Here is a 24,945-nt window from a genome sequence, read left to right as displayed (position 1 = left end):
TAGAAGTTTATCAATTTTTTTAAAGTTCTCAAGAAACCAGCTTTTGATATCACTGATATTCTCTATTACTTTTTTCCCGATTTTATTAACATGTACACTGACATTTATTATTTCCTTCCTTTGGTTCACTCTGTTCAACTTACTCCTCCTTTCTAGTTTTTTAAATTGGAAGCTGAGGTCTTTGATTTAAGACCTTTTCACTTTTCTAATATAGACAGTTAGTACTATAAATTTTCTTCTAAGTTCTGCTATAGAGGAAGCCCACAAATTATATTTTTTGGGGGGAGGCCTTCAAGTTTTTATTGATCACAACTTATTTTTTTGCTCATCTGCAGAAAATAATTTTTGAATGCCTCCTAGTTAGCTGTCACTGCCCTAGACACTTTCATAGGCCTTTCATCCTCATCCTCACAACAGCCCTGTGAGGTAGGAATTGGCCCCATTTTACAGAGTTCATAACCGGTAGGAGATTATTGCTTCAAATACTTCCATTTGCCACATGTTTTCATGGACTAGAGGTTCTTACTGAGTCATTTGGTCAGGAGCTCTCACTGGTCAGGGGTTCCTATAGGTTGCTCTAAGATTCAAAGAATCAAACTACTAGAACTTTCCTGCAACAGGAGTGATGGGGTCAGTGGGATAAGAGTGAAGGAAGTAGAGTCAGTAGTCTCTCCCTTTGTAGCACCATTTGAGTTTGCTTTGGTCACTTGTGCACAGCGGGGGGAGGGGAGGGGACAATGGGAGAGGAGGGAAAGTGATTTTAAGTTTTCTGGCTTCTTCAGGATGAGCTTCCTCACAAGTGCCATAATCTGGGACCCGATCTCTTCCACCGACACGGTTGGGTCCCAAATGCCCTACCACCTTTCCAACTAGGGCCACTAGGTACTTACAGAAGTTCTCAGTGGGCTCCTTCCCAGAAGCCTGGGTCAGGTACTTGAAGGCAGGGTGGGCACCAGTGCCGGTGACTGCGATCTTGCTAAACATGGGGAAAGAGACACTGTAGGTGTGGCGGGCAAAGCTCTCCATCTCCTTCTGCTGTCGGGTGCCTGTTGGCCAAACTGGTTGCAGAGGAACGCAAGTACATTGAAGTGATGGGACCGCAGGTCCCGCTGTAGTTGCTGCAGGGCCCGGTAGTGCTGGTCTGTGAAGCCTCACTCGCTAGCCGTGTTCACCACTAGGGACACCGAGCCGCGGTGCTTCTCCAGCGGCACTGTCTTGCCCCGGATGCTGACCGTCTTGAAGTCCTGCTGCCGCTGTGCGCAGGCAGCAGCCGCCAGGAGCAGCCACACCGCAGCCAGTGCCGCCACCTGACTCGCTCCCGAGCAGGCGGCGTGGCAAGGGCAAAGGCAGGGCGCGGCCCACAAATTTTTATATGTTGTATTTTTGTTTTAATCAGATCAAAGTTTCTAATTTCTTTTGATTTCTTGTGACCCATAGATTATATCGAGGTATGTTATTTACTTTCCAAATATTTGGAGATTTTTCCCTAAATATTTCTATTATGGAATACTTATTTCCTGCTACTGTGGTCAGAAAACATACTTGTATGATTTGAATTTTTTGCATTTACTGAAATATTAGTATGACTTGGAATATGGTCTACCTTGGAAGTGTAATGTGTGCATGAAGCCAAGAATTTTGTATTCTGTTGCTGGGTATAATGTTCTATAAATGTGAATTATGCCAGTTGGTTAATAATGATGTTCAAATTTTCTGTATCCTTATTGATCTTTTCTCTATTTGTTCTATCAATTATTGAAAGATATTGAAATCTTCTACTGTTATGACTTTGTCTATTTCTCATTGTAGTTTTGTCAGTTTTCATTTCATGTAGTTTGAAGTTCTCTTATTATGTGTATAAATGTCTAGGATTATTATGTCCTTTTGACGAATTGACCTATTTATCATTAGGAAATGACCTTCTTTATATCTGATAGTATTCTTTGTTCTGAAATCTACTTTTTCTGATATTGATATAAAGATTTCAGCTTTCTTTTGATTGCTGTTAACATGGTGTATCTTTTACTATCCTCATACCTGTAATCTATTTGTGTCTTTATATTTGAAGTGAATTTCTTATGGGCAGCCTATTGTTGTGTCTTGTTTATTTATCCAACTGGAAAACCTCTGCCTATTAATTGGGGTGTTTAGACCATTTACATATTTTGTGTTTTTTCATATGGTTTGATTTAAATCTATCATTTTGCTTCTTGATTTCTATTTCTCCCACCAGTTCTTTATTCCCTTTTCCAAAATGTTCTGGCTTCTTTGGGATTAACTGAACACTTTTTGTGATTTAATTTTAATTCATTTGTTGGCTGAATGGCTGTAAATCTTTGTTCTGCTATCTTATGGATGCTTTAAAGATTGTAGTATACACCTTTAGCTCATTACACTCTCCCTTCAAATGATGTTATACCATTTAATCAATAGTATACTAACTTTAGAGTGTGCTTCCATTTCTTCCGTGCGAGCCTTTGAACTAACATGGACATAGATTTATTATAAACCCCATGATACATGGTTTCTACTTTTGTTTAAACAATTAGTATCTTTTTTAAATTTAATTTTATTTATTTTTTTATACAACAGGCTCTTATTAGTTATCTATTTTATACATATTAGTGTATATATATCAATCCCAATTTCCCAATTCATCCCACCACCACCACTCCCACCATTTTCCCCCCTTGGTGTCCATATGTTTGTTCTCTACATCTGTGTCTCTATTTCTGCCCTGCAAACTGGTTCATCTGTACCATTTTTCTAGATTCCACATATATGCATTAATATACGATATTAGTTTTTCTCTTTCTGACTTACTTCACTCTGTATGACAGTCTCTAGATCCATCCATGTCTCTACAAATGACCCAATTTCATTCCTTTTTATGGCTGAGTAATATTCCATTGTATATATGTACCACATCTTCTTTAACCATTCGTCTGTCAATGGGCATTTAGGTTGCTTCCATGACCTGGCTATTGTAAATAGTGCTGCAGTGAACATTGGGGTGCATGTGTCTTTTTGAATTATGGTTTTCTCTGGGTATACGCCCAGTAGTGGGATTGCTGGGTCATAAATTCTATTTTTAGTTTTTTAAGGAACCTCCATACTGTTCTCCATAGTGGCTGTATCAATTTACATTCCCACCAACAGTGCAAGAGGGTTCCCTTCTCTCCACACCCTCTCCGGCATTTGTTGTTTGTAGATTTTCTGATGATGCCCATTCTAACTAGTGTGAGGGGATACCTCACTGTAGTTTTGATTTGCATTTCTCTAATAATTAGTGATGTTGAGCAGCTTTTCATGTGCTTCCTGGCCATCTGTATATCTTCCTTGGAGAAATGTCTATTTAGGTCTTCTGCCCATTTTTTGACTGGGTTGCTTGTTTTTTTTAATATTGAGCTGCATGAGCTGTTTGTGTATTTTGGAGATTAATTCTTTGTCCATTGATTCATTTGCAAATATTTTCTCCCTAAACAATTAGTATCTTTTAAAGAGCTTTACATAATAGTACAAAGCTCCTGCATGTTTTGCCCAGGTAGTTCTGTATTTTCTGGTGCTCTTCATTCCTTGTGTGGATCGAATTTCCTTCTGGCATCATTTTGTTCAGCCTGAAGGTCATTCTTTAACATGTCTTGGAGTGCAGGTGTGTGATGAATTCTTTCAACCTCTGTATATCTGAAAGTCTCTAGTTTGCCTTTGTTCTTGAAAGATACGTTCTAAGTTTTTTCTTTCAGTGTAATAAAGATATTGCTCTACTATCTTTTCTCTTGCATTGTTTCTGGTGACAAATTTGATGTAGTCCTTATCTTTGTTCCTCTTACATAATGTGCCATTTTTTCTTTGACTGCTTTTAAGTTTTTTTGTTTGTTTCTCACAGGTTTTGAGCCATTTAATTACAATGTGACTTGAGGTAGTTTTTTTCATGCATATCATACCTCAGATTTACTGAGGTATGATATGCACTTATAATTTTCATCAAATTTGGAATGTTTTTAAGCATTATATCTTCAAAAATTATTCAGTCCCATCCTCCAACTCCTCTCCTTCTGTGACTCCAATTACATGTGTATTAGGCTGCTTAAAACTGCCCCACAGCTCACTGTTGCTTTTCCACTTCTTTTTTGATTCCCTTTGCTCTATGTATTTCATTTCTGATAGATTCTGTTGTCCTGTTTTCATTATATTAAATTTTCTTTTTGCCATTTATTCCACCTAGTGTTTTTATTTTAGTCTCTAGAATTTTTATTAAGGTCTTTAAATTTTTAAAATATCTTCCATGTCTCTACATACCTTTTTGAATACATGGACTACAGTTTAATTGTTTTAGTGTTCCTGTTTGATAATTCTAACGTATGTATTGGTTCTGGGTTGGTCCTACTCAATTGAATTACTTCTTATGAGTCATATTTTCTTCTTTGCATGTCTGATAATTTTTGATTGGCATTGTGAATTTCACCAGGCATTGTAAATTTTACTTTATTGGGTACAGTTTATGTCTATTTTTATAAATGTTATTGTGCTTTGTTCTGTGAGGTAAGTTACATTTCTTAAGAAATTGATTATTTCAGGTGTTACTTTAAAGATTTGTTAGGTACCAGAGCAGTGCTCATTTTTAAGCTAATCATTTTCTATTACTGAGGTAAAAAAAACTTGTGTGTACTCTACTACTGTCCCTCAGTTTTTGAGGGTTATTCAATTTGGGTGGTGGCAACAGGCACTATTCCCTGCCTTGTGTGAGCATTGGGCATTGTAACCCTTAATTATTTTGGGTGGTTCTTTCCCAAGCCTCATGTAGTTTCCTCAGTGCATGCATGGATCAGTACACAGGTGAATACTTACAGGGGTGACTTACAGATCTTCAGGTATTATGATATTCTTTCTGTGTGCAATTTCTCCTTTTGCTACTCTTTCCTGAGAACCCCAGATGCTTCTGTCTCTTTGGAGTATCAGTTCCATCTTCTCTGCTCAGGGAGTCTCCAGTCTCCACCTGTTTTTTTCCTTCCTCCACTATGCTCTGGAAACTCTCTCATGAAAGTCATAGGGCTCGTCTGTTTCCCATCTCTTAGTGATCTCTGTCTTTTGTTGCCTGATGTCAGTGCCTTGCAAGTCATTGTCTCGTATATTTTCAGTTTTTTGTTGTTTCAGGTAGGAGGATAGATCTTGTCCCTGTTTCTCCATCTTGGGTGGAAGCAGAAGTCTATAACTTTTTAAAAAGGGAAAATATATTAACAATTTTCAACAACTGACTAGGGATCAATTTTGAAGCATCAACTGTTTTTAAGTCAGGTATTGGCTGTATAATCATCTCTTTCATTCAGAATTAGGAAAAAATAAGAAAACTAAGATAACTTTCACTGTATTGTGCAATAAGAATTGTTTATAATGAGACCTCAAGATACTTAAAATAAGCTGAAATATCTTTTTTTTATATAAATTAATTTAATTTATTTATTTACTTGTTTTTGCCTGCGTCAGGTCTTTGTTGCCATGCATGGGCTTTTCTCTAGTTGTGGCGAGCGGGGGCTACTCTTCGTTGTGGTGCGCAGGCTTCTCATTGCTGTGGCTTCTCTTGTTGGGGAGCAAGGGCTCTAGGTGCGTGGGCTTCAGTAGTTGTGGCATGTGGCCTTCAGTAGTTGTGGCTCACGGGCTCCAGAGCGCAGGCTCAGTAGTTGTGGTGCACAGGCTTGGTTGCTCTGTGGCATGTGGGATCTTCACGGACTAGGGCTCGAACCCGTGTCCTCTTCATTGGCAGGTGGATTCTCAACTACTGCGCCATCAGGGAAGCCCTGAAGTATCTTTTGAGATATCAAAAACATGTTAGACTATTTTGGCAGAGTTTTACAGTTCCAAATTATCTTGCATTCTAATAAATAGCTCTTATGTATATGGTAACTCTCACGTAAAGAGAATACTTGTATCATTTTTCAGCTATTTAGGATAAAGTCCAGGACTGATTGTCCTAAAGGTCTTAATCATTTTATACTGTTTTCTAACAAGTTTATTTTCTCTTCCCTCTCTGCCTCTCCTGAGTGGTTTTTATTAGCATTGATGGTGAAAGTAAAGATCATAGTATTGAGTTTTAGATTTCCAGTTTCTTGCCTTTTTTCTTTCTTAGACATTTTTGCTAGAGTATATTTTTAATGTACTACTTCTTTCTAAATGTTTTTCTAAAATATTAATAAATTATATGCTACAATGTTAATATCAGTATGCAAAGAGATATTTTGTGTTTAGAAATGATAAGGTAGTTTATTTAATGGTATTCATTTTTACAAGATTTTATACATGCTTATATATATGTGTATATATATATTTTACACCTCTCTATAGGAAGAATCATTATGTTGCTAAGCAACAATGACTGAATACATACATACATACATACATAGAATCATGGTGGACATTAGTTTTTGCCTGTATTTTAGCTTTTGAAGGCAAGATAAAGTGTTTCCTGTTTAATAAAAGCAGCTTGTAGCAACAACATAAGTAAGTCAAGGAGAGATGCAGAGAAATTGGTAACATAAATATCTAAAACAACCAAATATACCGTTCAAAATATAAGACAAATGTTTATGTGGCCTTCTACATAAGTCAGTGATGAGCAGTCCATAGCCACCCTGTGCAAAGAGACAGCCACTGATTGAATTTTAAGGTGAATATTTAGGCTACTGTCTCCGTGTTGCTACTTTGCAAATATGCTCATCAATTCACATTCATCACTAAACACGATGACAACGTTCTCACTGATGATCTTTCATTCTTTTGGAAGTAAATTGTAAAAAATGCATATTGTCTCCTTGTGGAGTGCTATAAGGGTATATTCATTTTGGATAAATGAAAAGAAATTAATCATCTCAACATTTTAATTTCTTTTGTAAGTTAGTGTTTATGCAAAAATAGTTGCCTACTATTGACACTTGTGATTTTACTTAATACCGCAGATACCACCTAATCATCTCAAACCTAACTGTGTACTGTACAATTTCATTTTTAAGTTCTGCAATTTCTGCCCTTGTAAACAATGTTAAGTCTAATCCATTCAGATGTTTGAGGATATGTCACTGCTAGCCACATTTTCCTTAAATGCTTTTTATTTTTAAAAAATTTTAAATGTTTTTTTATACAATTTTAAAGGTTACTTTCCATTTACAGTTATTATAAAATATTGGCTATATTCCCGTGTAGTATAATACATCCTTGAGCCTACCTTATACCCAGTAGTCACGCTTTTTAAATTCTTATGTCAGTAGTCCACCAAAGAAGTAGAAAAACTGCGTAGGCAGTGATGGCTTTTGTCATTCAATGCCGTTTTTGTCATTCAATTATAGCACCATATAGTAAGTTATATGTCAAGTCTAAACTTAATGAATTACAGAAGGACACTTACAAGATTTAAGAACAGTGTAGGAACTGCTCTATGGCTTAATTTAACCCTCTAGGTTGATTTTATTTGATTCCAAAAGTACTCTCAAGAGGCACTATTCTGAGTACCGTCAGCAACTCCAAAGAAACACAAGCCATGATTTCTATCCTCAAGGAGTTTATAGTCTATTTGATGAGATGAGACATGTCTAACTTACCACCATTTTTGAAAATTCAGATTTCAGTACAAATTCTTGATCAGGACTCTAGAAAACGTGTCAGATAAGATTTATGTCTTCTTTTCACCTTTACTACAAACAACACACACACACACACACACACACACACACACACACACTTCTTGGATTTTTTCTGCAAAACAAAAACAACATGCAAGCAAACATCAAACACTTTTGCAGCAGTTTCATTTAGACAGTGAATAGCATGAGTGATAGATAAAGTCGAAGCTCTTGTAATTTTTGTGTGTTTTGAGAGGAAAAACTTTGGACTACTGGGAATATCAATGAACCACGATGATAGCTGGCAAATATCAAAGTCTTCTGAAGACTGATATAGAGGCTATTATGCAGTGGGTAAGATGTTTAGGAGAGAAAGTCAGTTCAAATGTTGACCTGTGCATCTTCCATGACCTTTGAGACCCAGGGAGAGAAATATCTTGGACGAAGTACATAGAAAAACAACACCTAACTTCAATATTGTAACTTTTAAGAAAAATCTTCTTTCTGTAGAAAAAAGAGAAATCTATGACAAAATTGCTAAGGTAGGCTACAAGCTTGGAATGTGGTTTTTTTTTTTTGGCCTTGCTATGCAGCATGTGGGATCTTAGTTCCCTGACCAGGGATCAAACCTGTGCCCCCTGCAGTGGAAGCACAGAGTCCTAACCACTGGACTGCCAGGGAAGTCCCCAGAATATATTTTTGGGTCCAAGCTCTGGAACATATTTAGGATGATTAAGTGGTACTGCTTGACTTAAGGCACTACTAAAAGCTATGTTTTGTTCTTAGAGGTTGTTTGTTATCACATTAGGAGAAAAAACTCTTGAACTCTGGCTAGAGAGTGCTGCAGAATTGAGAAGTGGAAATGCTTGTTGGGAATGCTTGGGGAGCTTGAGTCATGTAGTTTTATGTTTTAAACATTGATAAGCCTTTTATCACCATATGTGAGAACTTCTGGCAATTGGACCCTAAAGTTGGAATCATGGAGAAAGATGAGCAGTTTCATGGCACATTGCTAACTATAGTTCAAAAGGAGGATGAAAATGACTGCAGATAACTATAGTCTGTAAATGATACTCCAGAAATTGGTGACTGTAACAGTGATTCTCAAACTGTGTTGCAGAGAACCTTAGGGCTCTGAGAAGGCATCTTAGGTGCTTCCTGGTTGTGATGGTTGGGGGTAGAAAGGGTTTCAGTCCCTCTGATTTTACTCTAATTAGGAGGCTATACCTTTATATGCTTTATATATGGGGATTCTGTGAAATCTTTCATTTCAAAAGAAGTTTTGACCTTTCCTGGAATAAATCTGAGAATTGTTCTTTCAGAATTAGAGCATCAGAATAAGCACTTGAGTTAATTCCTAATTAATAGAATTATTATGAACCGTGAAGCTCTTTTGTATCACCCAGTAGTGGCTGACACAAAAGAAGACAAGAAATCATTAGAATGTAGATAAGTAACTATATTTTGAATTGAAAAGTTAAAGGAAATTGCTCCATTGTTCTGTGAATTTAAGATAATTCTTGAATACCAGGTACATAATTTTTGAATCTCAGGATTGAACTTTACCAGTGTGTGAGGTAGACAAGGATAAGATCACCCTTATTTCCTGCTGGGTTTTACCAGTTTAAATGTGTATGTCAAAATGTTTCTGGGTCACCAGTTGGTCACTTTTTAGTTGCTCATATAAAACACTGTATGAACAGCCTGAAGATTCTTGGCCTGCTCAAAACACCTGACTGTGTTTGGGAATATACTGATGACAAAAAGAGGGAGACTAAATCCAGAGAAGACATCATGTGCCTGATATAATCTCACCTGAAGTCTGTTTAAATGGGATAGGTGTAGGGCTTCCCTGGTGGCGCAGTGGTTGAGAGTCCGCCTGCCAATGCAGGGGACGTGGGTTCGTGCCCCAGTCCAGGAAGATCCCACATGCCGCGGAGCGGCTGGGCCCGTGAGCCATGGCCGCTGAGCCTGTGCGTCCCGAGCCTGTGCTCCGCAAACGGGAGAGGCCACAACAGTGAGAGGCCCACATACCGCAAAAAAAAAAAAAAAAATGGGATAGGTGTAAAACATAGTGTTACTCAATCACAGGCCATAGTGTAGGGCCACAGTCTGTAAAGGGCCAGTCCATGATGAAGTAAAAAGCTTGCATGGGAATGCAAATCAATTCACCAGATCCTTCATTGAGAAAGTCTTAATGTGGAAAAACAAGGTCAGAGGAACTGGATGGTGTGCTTAGTGATGGCAACAGACTGAATGCTTATGTTCCCCCCAAATTCATATGTTGAAATCCTAACTCTCAAGGTGATGGCATTAGGAGGTGGGGCCTTTGGGGTGATGTCATGAGGGAAGAGCCCTCATGAGTAGAATTGGTGCTCTTATAAAAGAGACCCAAGAAAACTCCTTTGCCTCTTTAGTCATGTGACGTTACAGCAAGAAGACAACTGTCTAGAAGTGGGCTCTCACCAGGCACTCAATCTCCCACGTCTTGATCTTTGACTTCCAACCTCTAGAATTGTGAGAAATAAATTTCTATTGTTTATAAGCTACCCAGTCTATGGTATTTTGCTGTAGCAGCTGTCAGGGAGGAAGAAATTTTCTTGTACCCTTCTAGGTTCTTTTGGCTGGCCTAAAAATTAAATGGGCATGAAACAGCTTCACAGGAGAAAAATCAAACAAATGTTTAATAATACATATACATGGGAGAGACCCAGGAAAGCTGAGTAACTCACCAAAATGGCTGAAACCTTTGCTTTAACATACCATCTTCAGCTACAGACAAAAGATGTTGAGGGTAGTAGTTTGGGATCTCAAAGGGGAGGAAGTCAACTGACCTAGAGAAGGAAAAGCAAATGTTTGGTAAACAGATGTTTGCTAGGCTATGCAGAAACAATGGGACACAGAGGAACTTTAACAGATTTTGCTAGGCTTCTTCCTGTCCACATAGCACAGCTCCTGTCCTGGAACAGGCCCTCTATCTGCACTCTTCAGGCAATTAGGAGGAAGATCCACGTTGATTCCTGAGTCTTTGGGGCTTTGATTGTTTTCAGCACAAAATAATTTGCATGCCAAAGAGACATTTTGGGGTGGGAAAATTTTGCTCCCCTTCATCCCTAAGTGGACTAAGACAGTGACATCGATGATTTACATTCTGACACAAGCTCCTTATTGCATTACATACTGATAACAAAACAGATCACATTCAGGAAGCTGGTCTACAGACTGCATTTTGAATAGTACTTATGTAAAAAATCCTTTAGAAACTATCTCTGACACGAGTTGTCCACAGATCTGGATATTAAGACTTCAACAATGGCCTTATCAGCAATATTGAAGAGGCAAGGGTTTTTTCTCTATAAATGCTATGAAGGTAGAAGCTCTAGGAGAAAAATCAGGTTACAGTGGTAGAGGTGATATATAATTCGATGAACATGCCTGGTTTGCGTCAGAGTCCACTTAGTTGTCAGGTACCTGCTGGCATAGGAGAGAGTGTGACAAAATGAAGAGGTTAAAGTGCTGGACATCACACACTGTATTTATGTTAAAGTTTTAGAGATTCAGAATTTAATTAGGGGACTAGGTAAAGGGGGACTGCATGGCATGACAGTTATGTGTGGGAGTGTGGGGCTGTACTGCTTGGGTTAGGAAACTAGTGACCACATTTCCCAGCTGTGAAAATTCAGATTAATATAACCCCACTAAGCTTCAGTTTTATTAACTATAAAACAGGAGCAATGATAATCATACCTACCTAATAGAGTAAGGATGAAATGAAATATTCATGTAGAGCACTCAGCATATGACACACTAAATACATGTTCACTATTGTAATTTTTTGTACCAAACTAAAGTATTTTCTATAGTACTTGACCAAACACTAAAATAAATCATAGATATTCTTAAGTATTATTAAATGAATAGGAAGAAAATGTATGCTGTGGGGGAAAGGATCACCCCAGACTTCAAAGTTTATATCATGGAAGGATATACATTTATTAAAGGTGATAAAATTCTGTACCTAGGTTTGGTGAGCTGAAGATGGCAGAGAAGCAAATCAATGTGTTTCAGACTCAGTGAATCCTGAAGATTTCCGGAAACAAATATAGGTTCTTCCTTTGAAATTTTCTGCTTGACCATGCAGGAGTCACCTGTAAGAATCACTTACAGGTCACTCATCTAAATCCACTCCTGGATGCTTTTCTAAAGGTTGCCATTTCAGGAAAATAGTCTATTTATTCATAATAACAATTTCTTCTGTATTGGAAGAGACTCTTACTTTAGATGCTAGTAAAACAGGACTCACTGAAAGAGACAAAGAGTATATAATGTCATGCAAGTCAAGAGGCTATACCACGGAAAAAGTATCCTTAAACATAAATCCCATGACATCAGAGCCATGCTTAGTATCTCTTGGAGGACTCTTATTCAAGGGCCTAGCATGAGATGAATAATTGCTGAACCACTATAAAGGAAAATACCAACAATGTTAACTAACTTTTGCTTGTTTCCATTGGGAAGAGTCTAATTGGAACCAGCCTTAGGCAGATACAACAGGTGCACTAAGGTCCTGACTGCCACTCCTACACCCACAGAGAAAAATGGTGTCCTATTCCCACCATTCAGGTACTCCCGAGACTAGGTCTGGTGAAGAAGAACTAGTGCTCAAAGAGATCAGTTCTTGGAGAAAGTAGTTGAAAACCAGGGTGTCGGCAACATCAGAATGACACAGAAGCCTCACCTGGATCCAAGCCCTAATAACCATGTCCTAATGCTGGGAGAGGGGCAGACTGCTATAGACTGGAGAGGGCGTCATCACATATCACCATGTCTGTCTCACTACCTTTTTATTTTGACTTATCATGTGACCACTGTTCCTTCAGTTGTGTATTTTACACTGCTCACTCTAATAACTTTTCACTGTGGTCTTAACTAGTGCTGTTAAAAAGGCATCACTTTGAGAGAGGGTGCTCACTTTCTCATTTTATTCCAGACTCTGCCTACATGTCACATCTTCGAGGACTTCCCCAGACACCCTCTTTAAATATGACACCTCCCACCTCCTTACTCGCTCTAGATCCTCTTCCAACTTTCTATTTCTTCTTAAAATTTTGTCAGTACCCTGTGTTATTTCTGGTCTATCTGTACAACTCAAGTCAGCTCCTAGAAAGTACCAGTTCTCCAAAACAAAGATTTATGGCTTCAAGATCCAGCGCTTTTAAATCTTTTGTGAACTATGTTTCTTCTTCAAATGTGTTTCTTTGGGCTTCCCTGGTGACGCAGTGGTTGATAATCTGCCTGCTAATGCAGGGGACACGGGTTCGAGCCCTGGTCTGGGAGGATCCCACATGCCACAACTACTGAGCCTGCACGTCTGGAGCCTGTGCTCCGCAACAAGAGAGGCCGCGATAGTGAGAGGCAGGCACACCGCGATGAAGAGTGGCCCCCGCTTGCCACAACTAGAGAAAGCCCTCGCACAGAAACGAAAACCCAACACAGCAAAAATAAATTAATTAATAAACTCCTACCCCCAGCATCTTCTTTTTAAAAAAAAATGTGTTTCTTCTGTGAACTGTGCCTCTTCCTCAGATATATCTCTATAATTATTCCTCTTACTACCTCCTTGTGGCAGATGTTTTGCTATACATGGGGTCAGAGGAGGCTTGGAAGGGAGACTGCGTGAGTTTCTATGTCAAGCTCCATAGCTGCTGCTAGTGTTTAAGGGTTTAAGGTTTCTACCACCATTTATAAAGAGCTGCTATATCCAGTTACATAATATTTAGAGGCACGTGTCTTCTAAATCCGGTTCTAGAGCTATTGACAGAGAAAAGGGTGTACAAGTGTTGAGCTGGGAGCTGGTTGCTTTCTTCAACTAAAATTGTCCAAATGGCACTTCCTGATGAGTCACGGAGAGTCTATGGATTCCCATGTCATTACCAAGGTTACTGAAGCTCTCTGCTCTCCGAGCACATTTTCAACAGGGCTGGTTCTATAAAGAAACAGACAAGGCAGCTATTTTGTTTAATGTGAGGGCCCTCAAAAGGCTAGCCTGAATACAAATTTTATTCATATTTCCTTGATTTAAAATTCCTACCATAGTCACCTTCTAGAGATACACATCTCCTAAATAAATAAAGATTTTTTTTTTCTCTAAACACTAGAGTTACAAATTACCTACCTGACACATTACAGGGGTTAGTCACCCGATCAATATTTCATCACATGTTTCTTTAATCAGGAGAGCTCAGGTATCTGACATGCAAATGAAGAGTGGCAGTTGGTTATGAGAATTAAATAAGATATTGTATGGAGAACACTCAGCACTTAGAAGATGCTGAAAAAATAGCAGCTTTCATTACAGAGAAAAAAACAGATTGAATAAATGATTATTATAAACCTAATAATAACCTCTTTATGATATTGTTCCTCAAATTCTATGTAATTGTTATGAGAACCAGAAACATTGCTGCCACGTGTGCTCTTGCAGACCCAAGATCTTTAAAAAGAAGCCCAGGTGGTTTTCTCTTTATCATTTCTAATTCTGAACTATTCACACCAAAATGTAAATGATTAATATCAAATCAGTCTTCAGTATGGAGAAGAGAACACCAAAATGCCAGGTAACTTATAGGAGGCAGGTGTGCAACAATAAAAGCAATGCTGATTTCTTCTTGCGTCAGTCTGACAGACTTTATGTCCCTTTCCTTTTGACTTAGCCTCATGTTCTTCAGTCACTGAGGGCCCTGTCCACTGACTCAGTAAACTCTAGATTTCCCGAATGCTAACGTTTCCTCAGATGCTTGCCAAATGAAGACTCCAATTTACTTCTAATGTCAGGAGACACTTTAATTTCCTCGTCACTATTACCATTTCTCCCTGTGCTACTTATTTTCTCAAGTGAAGGAACAGTAGAATAAGGAAAGCGAATGCTTGAACAATCTCTCCGATGATTTGTGAGATATCAATAGGGGATTTGATTTTCCTTTTGGCTTTTGCAGACTAGGGGCAACAACATTTATCCATAGGTTCTAACCTTTCTGGAACTATGACGTTGATGCCCAATGGGCTCCCCTTATGTAGACTTTGTGACCAAAAGTGTTAACAAACTTATGCCATTCATAACACTCTGATCAGAGAAGGAAAAACAGTCTCATTTCCTATGACAGACAAGATCCAATTTCCTCTGGAAAATCACCAAAGCAGATCTCCTTCATCAAACCTACTGGTTCGGGACTTCCCTGGTGGCACAGTAGTTAAGAATCTGCCTGCCAGTGCAGGGGATACGGGTTCGATCCCTGGTCTGGGAAGATCCCACATGCCACGGAGCAACTAAGCCCATGCGCCACAGCTACTGAGCCTGCGCTCTAGAGCCTGTGAGCCAGAACTACTGAAGCCTGCACACCTAGTGCCCATGCTCCACAACAAGAGAAGCCACTGCAATGAGAAGCCTGTGCACCGCAAGGAAGAGTAGCCTCTGCTCGCCACAACTAGAGAAAGCCCGTGCGCAGTAACAAAGACCCAACCCAGCCAAAAATAAATGAATAAATTAAATAAATTTTTTAAAAAGTCACTTGGAAAACAAACTTATAAGACATTTATAGAATCTGTTACATTTTTTATGATTTTTTCCCTTAATCTTTTATTATTGTCTAACCCATATCTCACTCAATAGAAATTTTGCTTAGAGGCGTGCCCACAAGGTAACTTGGTTTTCATTTCATTCATATTGTGTTGGCTTACATATTAAATAAATAATGAAAGTATTAAATACAAATGACGTAGAGAGTGGAACAAATCAACTGCTCCTTGGTAAGCATAGAGCTCACTGGCAGGGGGAGACGGGCACAGCGCACTGGAGAGATATTACATGTCAGGAGCTTTGAGCAGGCATGGACAACGGTCCATGTGCTTTCATGGGGAGTGGGAAGGGTGATGGTGAATTCAGCGCGCTGCTGCGTTTGTTCAGTAAAGATTGGCTAAAAGACCTTTACCCTATGTACAAAGTGCTTGGAGAGCGGAGTGGAGCTATTGAATATTTCTGCTTGGATTTGGTCTGAGATAGACACCACAGAGAACATGTCATTTGCCTCCAGATCTTAAACGAGTTCAACAGGTTAAAGAAAAAACTCAGTTGAGGAGTTGGCAAAAGGCAAGAGGGCTTTCACAGTGAGGAAACAGTATATGGAAACCAGAGAGGGAAGAACCATGGAAATACGTTTCAGCCACACTTTCTTAATGCCCACTTGGGAAATGTGGCCAAAGAATAGGGTGCCGGAAATGAAGTGAACAGATAGTATGATTTTAATCGCTATGCTCAGTTTTTCAATGAGTCTACACTATTCACCCCGGAACATCTAAGAGGCTCTCTGAGCATTCAGCTCGTTTTTACGTCACTTTGCTAAAATTTCTGAATAGATTCATGCGCTAAACCTCCTTACATTGATGAGAAAGGAGGGACGTCAAGAAGAACATCAATATGGGCCCCTTCCTAGCCCGTAGGACCCAGGGAGACTTCATCACTAGTAGACTGAGCAAATCAATGGGGCGTTTGTACCCAGGGAAAGTGCAAGCTTCCACCAGTCACCCTGCTGAGGAATTATGAGCACAGTAGAGGTGCTGCATAACACCTTGTAAAGTTAGAAGGTTGACCTTTACCCACCAAGCCTTCCTTTAGGGATCACTCATTACCTAACTCAAACCTTACTCCTTTTCCAATATGGGTTAAAATGTCACCTATCCATGGACAGTGTTTCCTGAACTCTATCCCACTGCCCCTTAGTTTGATAACATTACTCATCCCTTTGCTTGCCCATGCATGTCTCTTAAACCTCTGTAAGAGCACTTATTTCATCCTGCCTTAAGCCAAGGGATGTTGGATGCATATCTGTATCTTAAGGAATTGTGTGAACTTCCTGGACACTGGATTTGTACTTTACAGCACCTTCCACAGTGTAGTCAGTAGTTTCACAGTAAGTACTTATTTGTTCAACTGAAGAAATGAAGATATGAATAAGATGTCTTGATAGCCTGGAAGAGAAGTACAGTTGCAGTTATGAAACATGCTCCTAGAAATGATGGCAAGAGTTGGGAAGAATAAAGAATTTGGGAGAGGTCTAGTGTTCAGGTACAAGGAGATTAGAGGTCTGGAAAATAGGATCTTTGAGAAAAGGTCAAAGGAACTGGGATGGTTTAGCATGGCAGTGATAAAATTTAGGGGAGTAATAAGAGGCTTTAATTATATACATTAAATAGCTAAGCAAAGGAAGATTCCCAGCTGCTGTCTTCTGGCTCTGCTGAGGATAAAACCAAGAGGAACACAATATAGTTTGTCTGATTTTCTTTCACATACTACTTAACATCAGGGTCTTTTCTTTGTCCACAATGTTTTTGTGTAACTGTAGAAACAAAGTAAGCAATGAGACTCTACTGGCCTAATCTACTCTACTAGGATTTTATTAGGCTTGTATGTGAACATACAGACTGGTCAATGTCCGGGCCATTGTCCATGTGCCTGAAATTCCTCTAAACACTAGTGCGTGTTGATATGGCCCTTCAAGACTCTCTCTGAGTGCCATTACCTGGCCTGTTTTATGTGCAGGGTCCCACCAGTCTCTCAAGGATATGTGCTGTATGTGTAAATGTGTCTAATAAGGCCATGAGGAGACTGGGCCTGGGGTGGAGGTACTCTGTCCTGATGATACTTTATGTTGGTGCTGATCTAGATGAGGAAAAGAGAAATCCAGTGGAGTATTGCATAATTACTCAGGATGTGATAAAAGAACCCTGAGAACTTTCTCTTCCTATCAGAATGAGAAGGAGAGTGGGGAAGCAGATGTGGTCACTCTTCCTTAGCTGTTCGGTCAGCCTGCACTGGTACCCGTAGAACTAGACGTTCCTGGACAAATCACTTAGACCATAATGTGAAAGTTGTTTTTCACGTGAGTATTAATTCTGTCTTAAGAAGTGACAACTGCTGTTAAAACAGAGGGGGATCCAGGCTTATTTGTGTGGTTGCATGTTTGTGTGTGTGCGTGAGCTGCATATTTATTTATTGTTGTCAGAAGACAAAGCCTCATAGCTGCAAAAGAGACAGACTGACCGCAGAGCTAGCCAGTGCAGAAGGAACTCATTTGCATAAATACTTTTCCCTACCCTGGGGCAGATTTGCAGCTCATCACTAAGGAGCTGTAGTGCGAAGAATGAGGAGAGGGAGAGAGGATTATTTCTTTCACTTCCTCAGTAGGTTGACCTCACTTTTCCCTTGAATAAGTGAGTCTGTGGTGGTGCCAGCATTCATGCTTTTCCACAACCCAAGTCGTACAGAGAACCACAGCTATTTTCAGTAGAATCAGACCCCAGCTGAGTAGCATTTTTCCCTTTTACTCTTTTCCCAGAAGTGAAAAATACAAAACGATCTGGCACTAGACATTAAGAACAAATACACTTCTCCAATTCTTGTTTTCCTCTCACAAACGTATTAAGGATAATAACAACGCATTACTTCTCCCCTCACTTGAGACTCACTGAAGCACACCATTTACCATCGGCATGATTTACAGATCATTTTGGTTTCTTGGATGGCAATTAAAATGAACATTCTGGTAATTATTCCTTTTTAATGACAACGCTATCTTTTTTAGATGAGCATCTCAACAATAACCAAAAAACAAATCAAAACAAACAAACACACAAACCCTCCAAACACCCTGGACTGATTAAATTAAAAAACAAGATGAGCAGTGAGTCCTTCTTGATTCAATCTGAGTTTTCAAAATGACGAACAGTAGTCATGAATGTTTTACGATTCACTCGAATGAATATTTTATCAACTTTGAATGCATCCACAAATTTCTCTTTTATTTTTGCCTTTTAAAAATAGTAAAACTGAAACTGTCTTGCCAAGATTTAAAGGGATATTAGTTCTCTCCTCACATATTCTGTCTGGCCTTGTGAGAGTGGCCCATTGTGCCCAAAGACAACAGTTTCTTTGCAGTGCTGAATCTTAGACACTAAAGGCAGCCTCTCTTCAATGGGGTTACTACAGGGGAAAAAAGAACATTGCAGTGCATCATAGCAGGGACAATCTAATCCTCTTTGCTGGTACATCTGCTCTGGCAGTTTTGCTCTGCAAATCAAAAGGCATCCCATCAATTAAAGTTCCTCTTCCTTTCATTTTTATTCAGCTTGTGAAATGTGACCAGTATTCACCGAAAAAAAAAAAAAAGTTTCAGGCTGCTTTGGTCACAAATATCCACCCCAAGGGTGTGCACTTTGATTTGTTGTCTGGTTTCCGCTGACTGTTCTTCCTCATTTTTTTTTTTTTTTTTAAGAAGGAGCCCTTCTCCTTTGGCAGAGTGCAGTATATTCAGAGAGCTTTACAAAACAAAGCTTTCAGCTCTGAGTCAGCAACAAACTCATCTTTGTTCACATGGTTCTATTAAGGAAAGAAGGCCAATTTTCTGCAGGTTTCTATGGCTGGCTTCACAAAGGCATCTCTCTGTGTGCAAGCTCTCTGGCAGGAACAGCCGACTCTGAGATCATCGTTTTCCGTAATGACCAGCTGCAATGATCGGAGAAAGAAAATCATAAACTGGTTTATAGAGTGGTTTTTCCTAAGGAGCCTGAAACATAGATTCATTCACTGGGAGACACGAAATAAAGGCAGCTCATTGGTTGCATTCACATATACAGCCCAAGGCCTCCTCCACATTTTCCTTTATCTCCAAACACACTTTGATTGGATATTCACGTCATCTGTTTTGAGGAGGAAGTGAAGCTCATTTGCATTTCCCTGGGTTTCCCAGGAAATTCCCAGGAATTCTTGTCCTTCATTTGATGGTGTTTTCGCGTGTTTGGGATTACATTAAATTATAATCTCACAGTGTGTTTCCAGGTACTGAACTTTTGTCTACCCCTATAGCTAGAGCACTGTTAAGATCTCCAGTTGGCCCACGGGGAGATGGCTTAAGCGTTCTAGGACATATGGCAAACATTCAGAATAAACAAAATAGTCTTAGACTCCTGAAGCAAGGTTTTTCAAAAACATCAGCATAACCCTACTTATCATGAGGTTTAACAGGTAGAGTGTGCAGACATGCAGCTGTGTAGAGCAATCTATGCTAGTGCTGCTTCCGTAAAAGTGTTGTAGGATGGTTTTATACGTATTTGGATTTAAAAGAAAACTTCCAGATTAAAAAAATGTTAGTGGAGAATTCTGGTCTTAACAAAATGAAACTTCTTTTAACTGTAAGACTTAGAATCTTAAATATGCTAATGCACGTCGTCATTTTCTAAGAAAAATGCCTTCTCCCGACCCTAGTCCACACAGGAACATCTGCTTAAACTAGTACTTTAAAGATCTCACTTTGGGGGAAATGCTGACCAAATCCAATGGGATGATTAACAACCAAGGCCTTCCAAAACTTAGGCTATCCTGGATGAAGTTTGCAAGAGGAACTTCAGACATTTGTTTTATTTTTTTATTTTTTTATTATTTTAATTAATTAATTTTCATTTTTGGCTGCGTTGGATCTTCGTTGCTGCACAAGGGCTTTCTCTGGTTGTGGCGAGCGGGGGCTACTCTTCATTGCAGTGCACAGGCTTCTCATTGTGGTGGCTTCTCTTGTTGAGGAGCACGGGCTCTAGGCGCGAGGACTTCAGTAGTTGTGGCACGTGGGCTCAGTAGTTGTGGCTTGCGGGCTCTAGACAGCAGGCCCAGTAGTTGTGGCACACGGGCTTGGTTGCTCCGCGGCATGTGGGATTTTCCTGGACCAGGGCCGGAACCCGTGTCCCCTGCATTGGCAGGTGGAGTCTTAACCACTGCGCCACTAAGGAAGTCCCAGACATTTGTTTTAATATGAGTATATCAAATATTTATAGTCAGATGTTATCTAAAACTAGCTATTCAGAAATCAATTATAGTGTGAAATGAGAGAGCACTATACCTTTTTTCCCTCCAAATGCTGCCTTTTTACAGGTAGAGCCTTAGGAGATGTCTATTGGTTGTGTGATTCTCACTTCCCAGGCTTTATGGCATAGAAAAAGAGCCATAATGAAATTCAAAAGAGAAGCCGGGGCTGCGTAAGTACATGGAAACCTAGCAGGTACCATATCATTCCTTCTCAATTCATGGCTACCAGTAAAAGACTCCAGAAAACATGTTATTGCCATATTTAAGTATGATATATTTTTTGTCATTATATAAGAACTGCTACCAAAGACTTTCTCCATTCTTCTTTTTGTTTCAAACAAGAAACATTTATGGAGTGCTTACTTTGTACCAGGTACATTGTAAATTGGGCAGACATGATCCCTGCTTTCCTGGAACATACTAGCTAGAAAAGAGAAAGGAGAAACACCATGCTTTATAATTTCTAGACATGTGATGATTTGTTCATTTTTCAGAAAGGATTTCTGTGCATTTAGAACTGTGTGGGTAGGGCAAAACTTACTGATATTTTGAAAGAATAATGCTGAAATAATGTTGGATTTATCCTGAAATTTGCCTGACTCAGAGGGCTCATCCTCATAGGCATCAGACCTATACTTTGTTGTTGCAAACACCTTGCATTTAGCATGACGGTATTTTGGGCAGAAATTCATGACGGATAAGGATGTGTCTTCCTAATTACTTGCCCAGCCCTCCTGAGCAACTGTTGCTGTTTTTCAGTGACTGATGAGTCACAGTTCAGAGGAGATAGAATCAGAGTGTCAATCGTAAAAAAAACGAAGGTGAATTCTACCTTGGAATCCCTGATACAAGTCTAAACTTATCTCAGGTTGGAAAATAAATCCTCAAGACACATATCTCAGTACTTGATATACTACAACACATAAAGGATTTTTCTGCACTCTTGAAGCAAGTTGGGACTTGGTTAAAGGGTGTTTTTCTTATGAAAGAAGGAAAGATAATGGCTGAACTATGGAACAAGACAGTGATAGAGAAGGTGTGATAAAATGTTTTTAAGACTTGCAAAAGTCATAATCTACATGAATTAAACATAGCCACCTCATAGGGAAACATATTACCTAATTGAGTAGTGTAAATTTTAAGTCAAGGAAACGTGACTTAGAATGTATATAATCTTGGATTCTAGCTCCTGAGTATATGTACTTACTTCATCTTTTTCTATTGTTTCTTTTCTATTGTTTTAGTAAATAAATTTGTATAATTTCTACTGCAATTTTTCTCTTTGCTCTTTTTCTGTATATTTGTCTCTTTTTTTGAATCCAGATCAGTCTAGTCAATTTAAGTTTAGTTATTTATTCAAGAAGTATTTAACTGCCTACTATTGACTAAGCACTAAGGATTAAATGTTAAAAAAGAAAAGGATGCTTTTGTATGATGTCACTTGAAAAACCATTGTTTCCATATATAACTACATAAAACCATTATATATATATATAAAATGATATATATTTTGTATGATGTATTATATCAGGTAGAAACTGTTTCTCCTCTTTAACTTTTATGCCTTTATTCCACCCACATACTATATATTAAGTGATAACAAGTACTTAAGGCATGCAAATGGCTTTTCCTCCCTCACTCACCACTCTCATTACATTTCTGCAGAAGCTGCCCTGTCAGTTGTTTGAAGGATTTTAAATGGATCAAAAATAAGCATCACTATAAAAATGTGAAATTCTTTCTATCATTGCCAGCAAATACTCTTTGAAATCAACTGAGTAGTACACCTTTTAATTACTGAAAGAGGAGACACTTATAAAATGTTAAAGCTTGCGGCAGTTTACTCATTCTGCTTACCTAAATTGACATTTGAGCAAATTGCAGATTCATTCGTTCATTCACTTCTATGTTATGTGTGTGATATGTTTGTGTGTGAGAGAGGAAGAGAGAGTATCTAGTACTTGTCAAGAAGTGTCTAGAACCTGGGTGTACTGCAGTAAGTAAAACAGATAAAGGTGCCTGCCTTTATGGAGCTTCATTCTAACAGAGGGAAAGCTATTTGATAAAAGGCCAGGTAGTGCTATTTTCGAAAAGTGCTATGAAGAAAACTGAAGGAGTGTAAGGGCAGAGAGGACAATAGACAGGAAGCGTTTGATGTGGTGAAGGAGGATGGCCTCTCTGATGAGGCCACACTTGAGAAAAGACTTCAGTAAAGTCTGGGGCCAAGACTTTTAGCTATCTGGGGAAGAGCATTCCAGAAAGAAGGACCTATAAGGCAGAAGCATGGCAGTTGTGGTTGAGTAACAGAAAGGCAGCCCACAGGAGCAAGTGGAGGAGGGAGGGAGTGGTAGGAGATGCATTAACTAAACTAGGAGGCAGCTTGCACCTAGCACGGGACAAGGGGCAAAAGCAAATGGAGGCCCACTATGATTCAATGTCTGAAGATTTAAAAGTTACAAATCAAGCTAACATACTCTTAAATAAAATATGTTCTCTCTCCCTTCTTTAACCTTTATAACACCCAGGAGGCCAGGTTTAAATGTAAAATCCTTGGACTCATGATTGCAGGTTGGTGAATAAGCAGGGCCTCTGGTCCCTGGTCTGCCCCCTTCGCTTTCCACCTTCAGCTCCATTCTATATTGTGAGAGATTATACATATATATGGACATCCCAGACCATTCTGTCCAAGCTCCACATTCACCCCTGCCAACACCTGCCTCTTGGTTACCTCTTGGGTCTAGGGTGTGCACAGCTGCAGCAAAGCCTGTCCTTAGAGAGATGGATCATATGGAAGAATAGATTGCAGCCCTGGAAGCAGGCTTGCAGACCTCTGGGCAGGAAATTCTGGGCCTCTGGAGAACCAGGGCATGTTCTATAAGTGGGCTGTATACTCCAGTTGTGCATATTTCAGTGACTTGCAGATGCCTCATCTGGTGGCAGGTGAGTGGGGGCAACTGGTGGTGCAGCTGGGGAGAGGTGAAAACTGGGCCCTGAAAAGTACTTGCTCCAGCCTGGGTTCTAAGAAGGGTACCAGCTGGCTTTGTAGGCCTTGGTAGGGATTTGGCTCTTAATGTAACAAAGCTGGGAAGACACTGAAGTGTTTCAATTTGCATTTTCAAAGTCTCACTCTGCTTGCTGTGTGGAGAGTAGCTTGGAGTAGAATAAGAATGAAAGCTGGGAGCCCGGTTAAGAGGCTGTTGTAGAGTTTTAGACAAGAAATGGTCATTGCTATGGGTTCCTGATTAGTTACTGATAAACAAAATACCTCACACGCTTAAAAGCCCTTGGAGATTCTAGAAAACATTCTTCTTTGGGAGAAGAGCAAAAGTGAGGACTGAAAGCTTCTATACCCACACAGTTTACCATCTACATTAGCATGTCTTTATTATTCAGCTGTTTTCTCTAACACAATTTTACTATTACACTATTTTTTATCAACATGACTTTATTATTTCAGGAAACTCTTGCCCAAAAAGATAGAAATTGCAAATAAGTTTATTATTTGCTCCAGGAGCTACCAGACAAAAAAGTAGAATGCACATCAGACTGTTCAACTTTTCTGTAGGTAGCATCAGTCGACTCTTACTCTGTAAGACCTAAACCTTCCTCTAGAAAACCTCACCTTGCCATGTTCATCAAGTCTAATCTATTATATCACGATCCTCGCACAATCTCAATAAAGTTCTCTGCACTGGAAGACTGTCTTAAACAAGTCTCAGAATCTCATAAATCTCCCAACTTTGCCCTCCCTCCTCAGAAAGGCTGCCAAAGTAGTATTCTCCTTTATCTCATGAGGAATAGATTCAGCTTTGTCTCATCCATAGTTTAATTTGGTGATATTTGTAGTGAAGCTGTTACCGAGTCCAAGCTCGCTCTGCTTGCCGCACGACAGGCCGATGAATTGGAGACGAGGTGTTGAGGCAAGGAAGACGACTTTATTCGAAAAACCGGCAGACCGAGAAGATGGCGACCAGTGACTCTGAAAAACCATCTAATCAGGGTCGGGACGCCAGTTTCTTTTATAGAATCAGAGGCAGAGAGGCGGTGAGGAAGTAAAGTAAAAAGGCAGAATAGAGAGGGAGAGGCGGTGAGGAAGTAAAGTAAAAGGGCCATCGGTCTTGCAAAACATCTCCTGGAATGAGCAGCCTCGGTGAGGGGATGTGTCAGTTTCGTCTTTCTTGCAGCCATCCACAGGAAGGTAGGGTCAGATTGTCCCTCTGTGAGCTGAACAGCAGAGGGGCAGGGTTCCCCGAGGCAGGCCATTATTTATGATTATAATAACAAAAGCAACGAAAAGCGAAGGTTAAAGTCAAAGAAACAGATCCCACGTGCAGTCCGATTTAGCTCTTCCCTGTTACAAAGCACCTTGGAGGCCCTTTGAGATCTGATCAAGATCTCACACTTCTGCAGCCCAAGACCATCTGGAAA

The 24,945-nt window shown here is 39.5% G+C and overlaps 1 pseudogene; it reads right to left on the bottom strand.

Moving 5' to 3' along the window:
* Positions 1–584: 584 nt before the first annotated feature.
* LOC136127935 (glutathione peroxidase 7-like) lies at positions 585–24,508 on the bottom strand (annotated as a pseudogene).
* Positions 24,509–24,945: the final 437 nt, after the last annotated feature.

Source organism: Phocoena phocoena, chromosome 9, assembly GCF_963924675.1.
Source record: "Phocoena phocoena chromosome 9, mPhoPho1.1, whole genome shotgun sequence".
In the NCBI taxonomy this organism is placed as follows: Eukaryota; Metazoa; Chordata; class Mammalia; order Artiodactyla; family Phocoenidae; genus Phocoena; species Phocoena phocoena.
The sequence above is the reverse complement of the archived record's forward strand: the minus strand, read 5'-3'. Positions and strand labels throughout refer to the sequence as shown.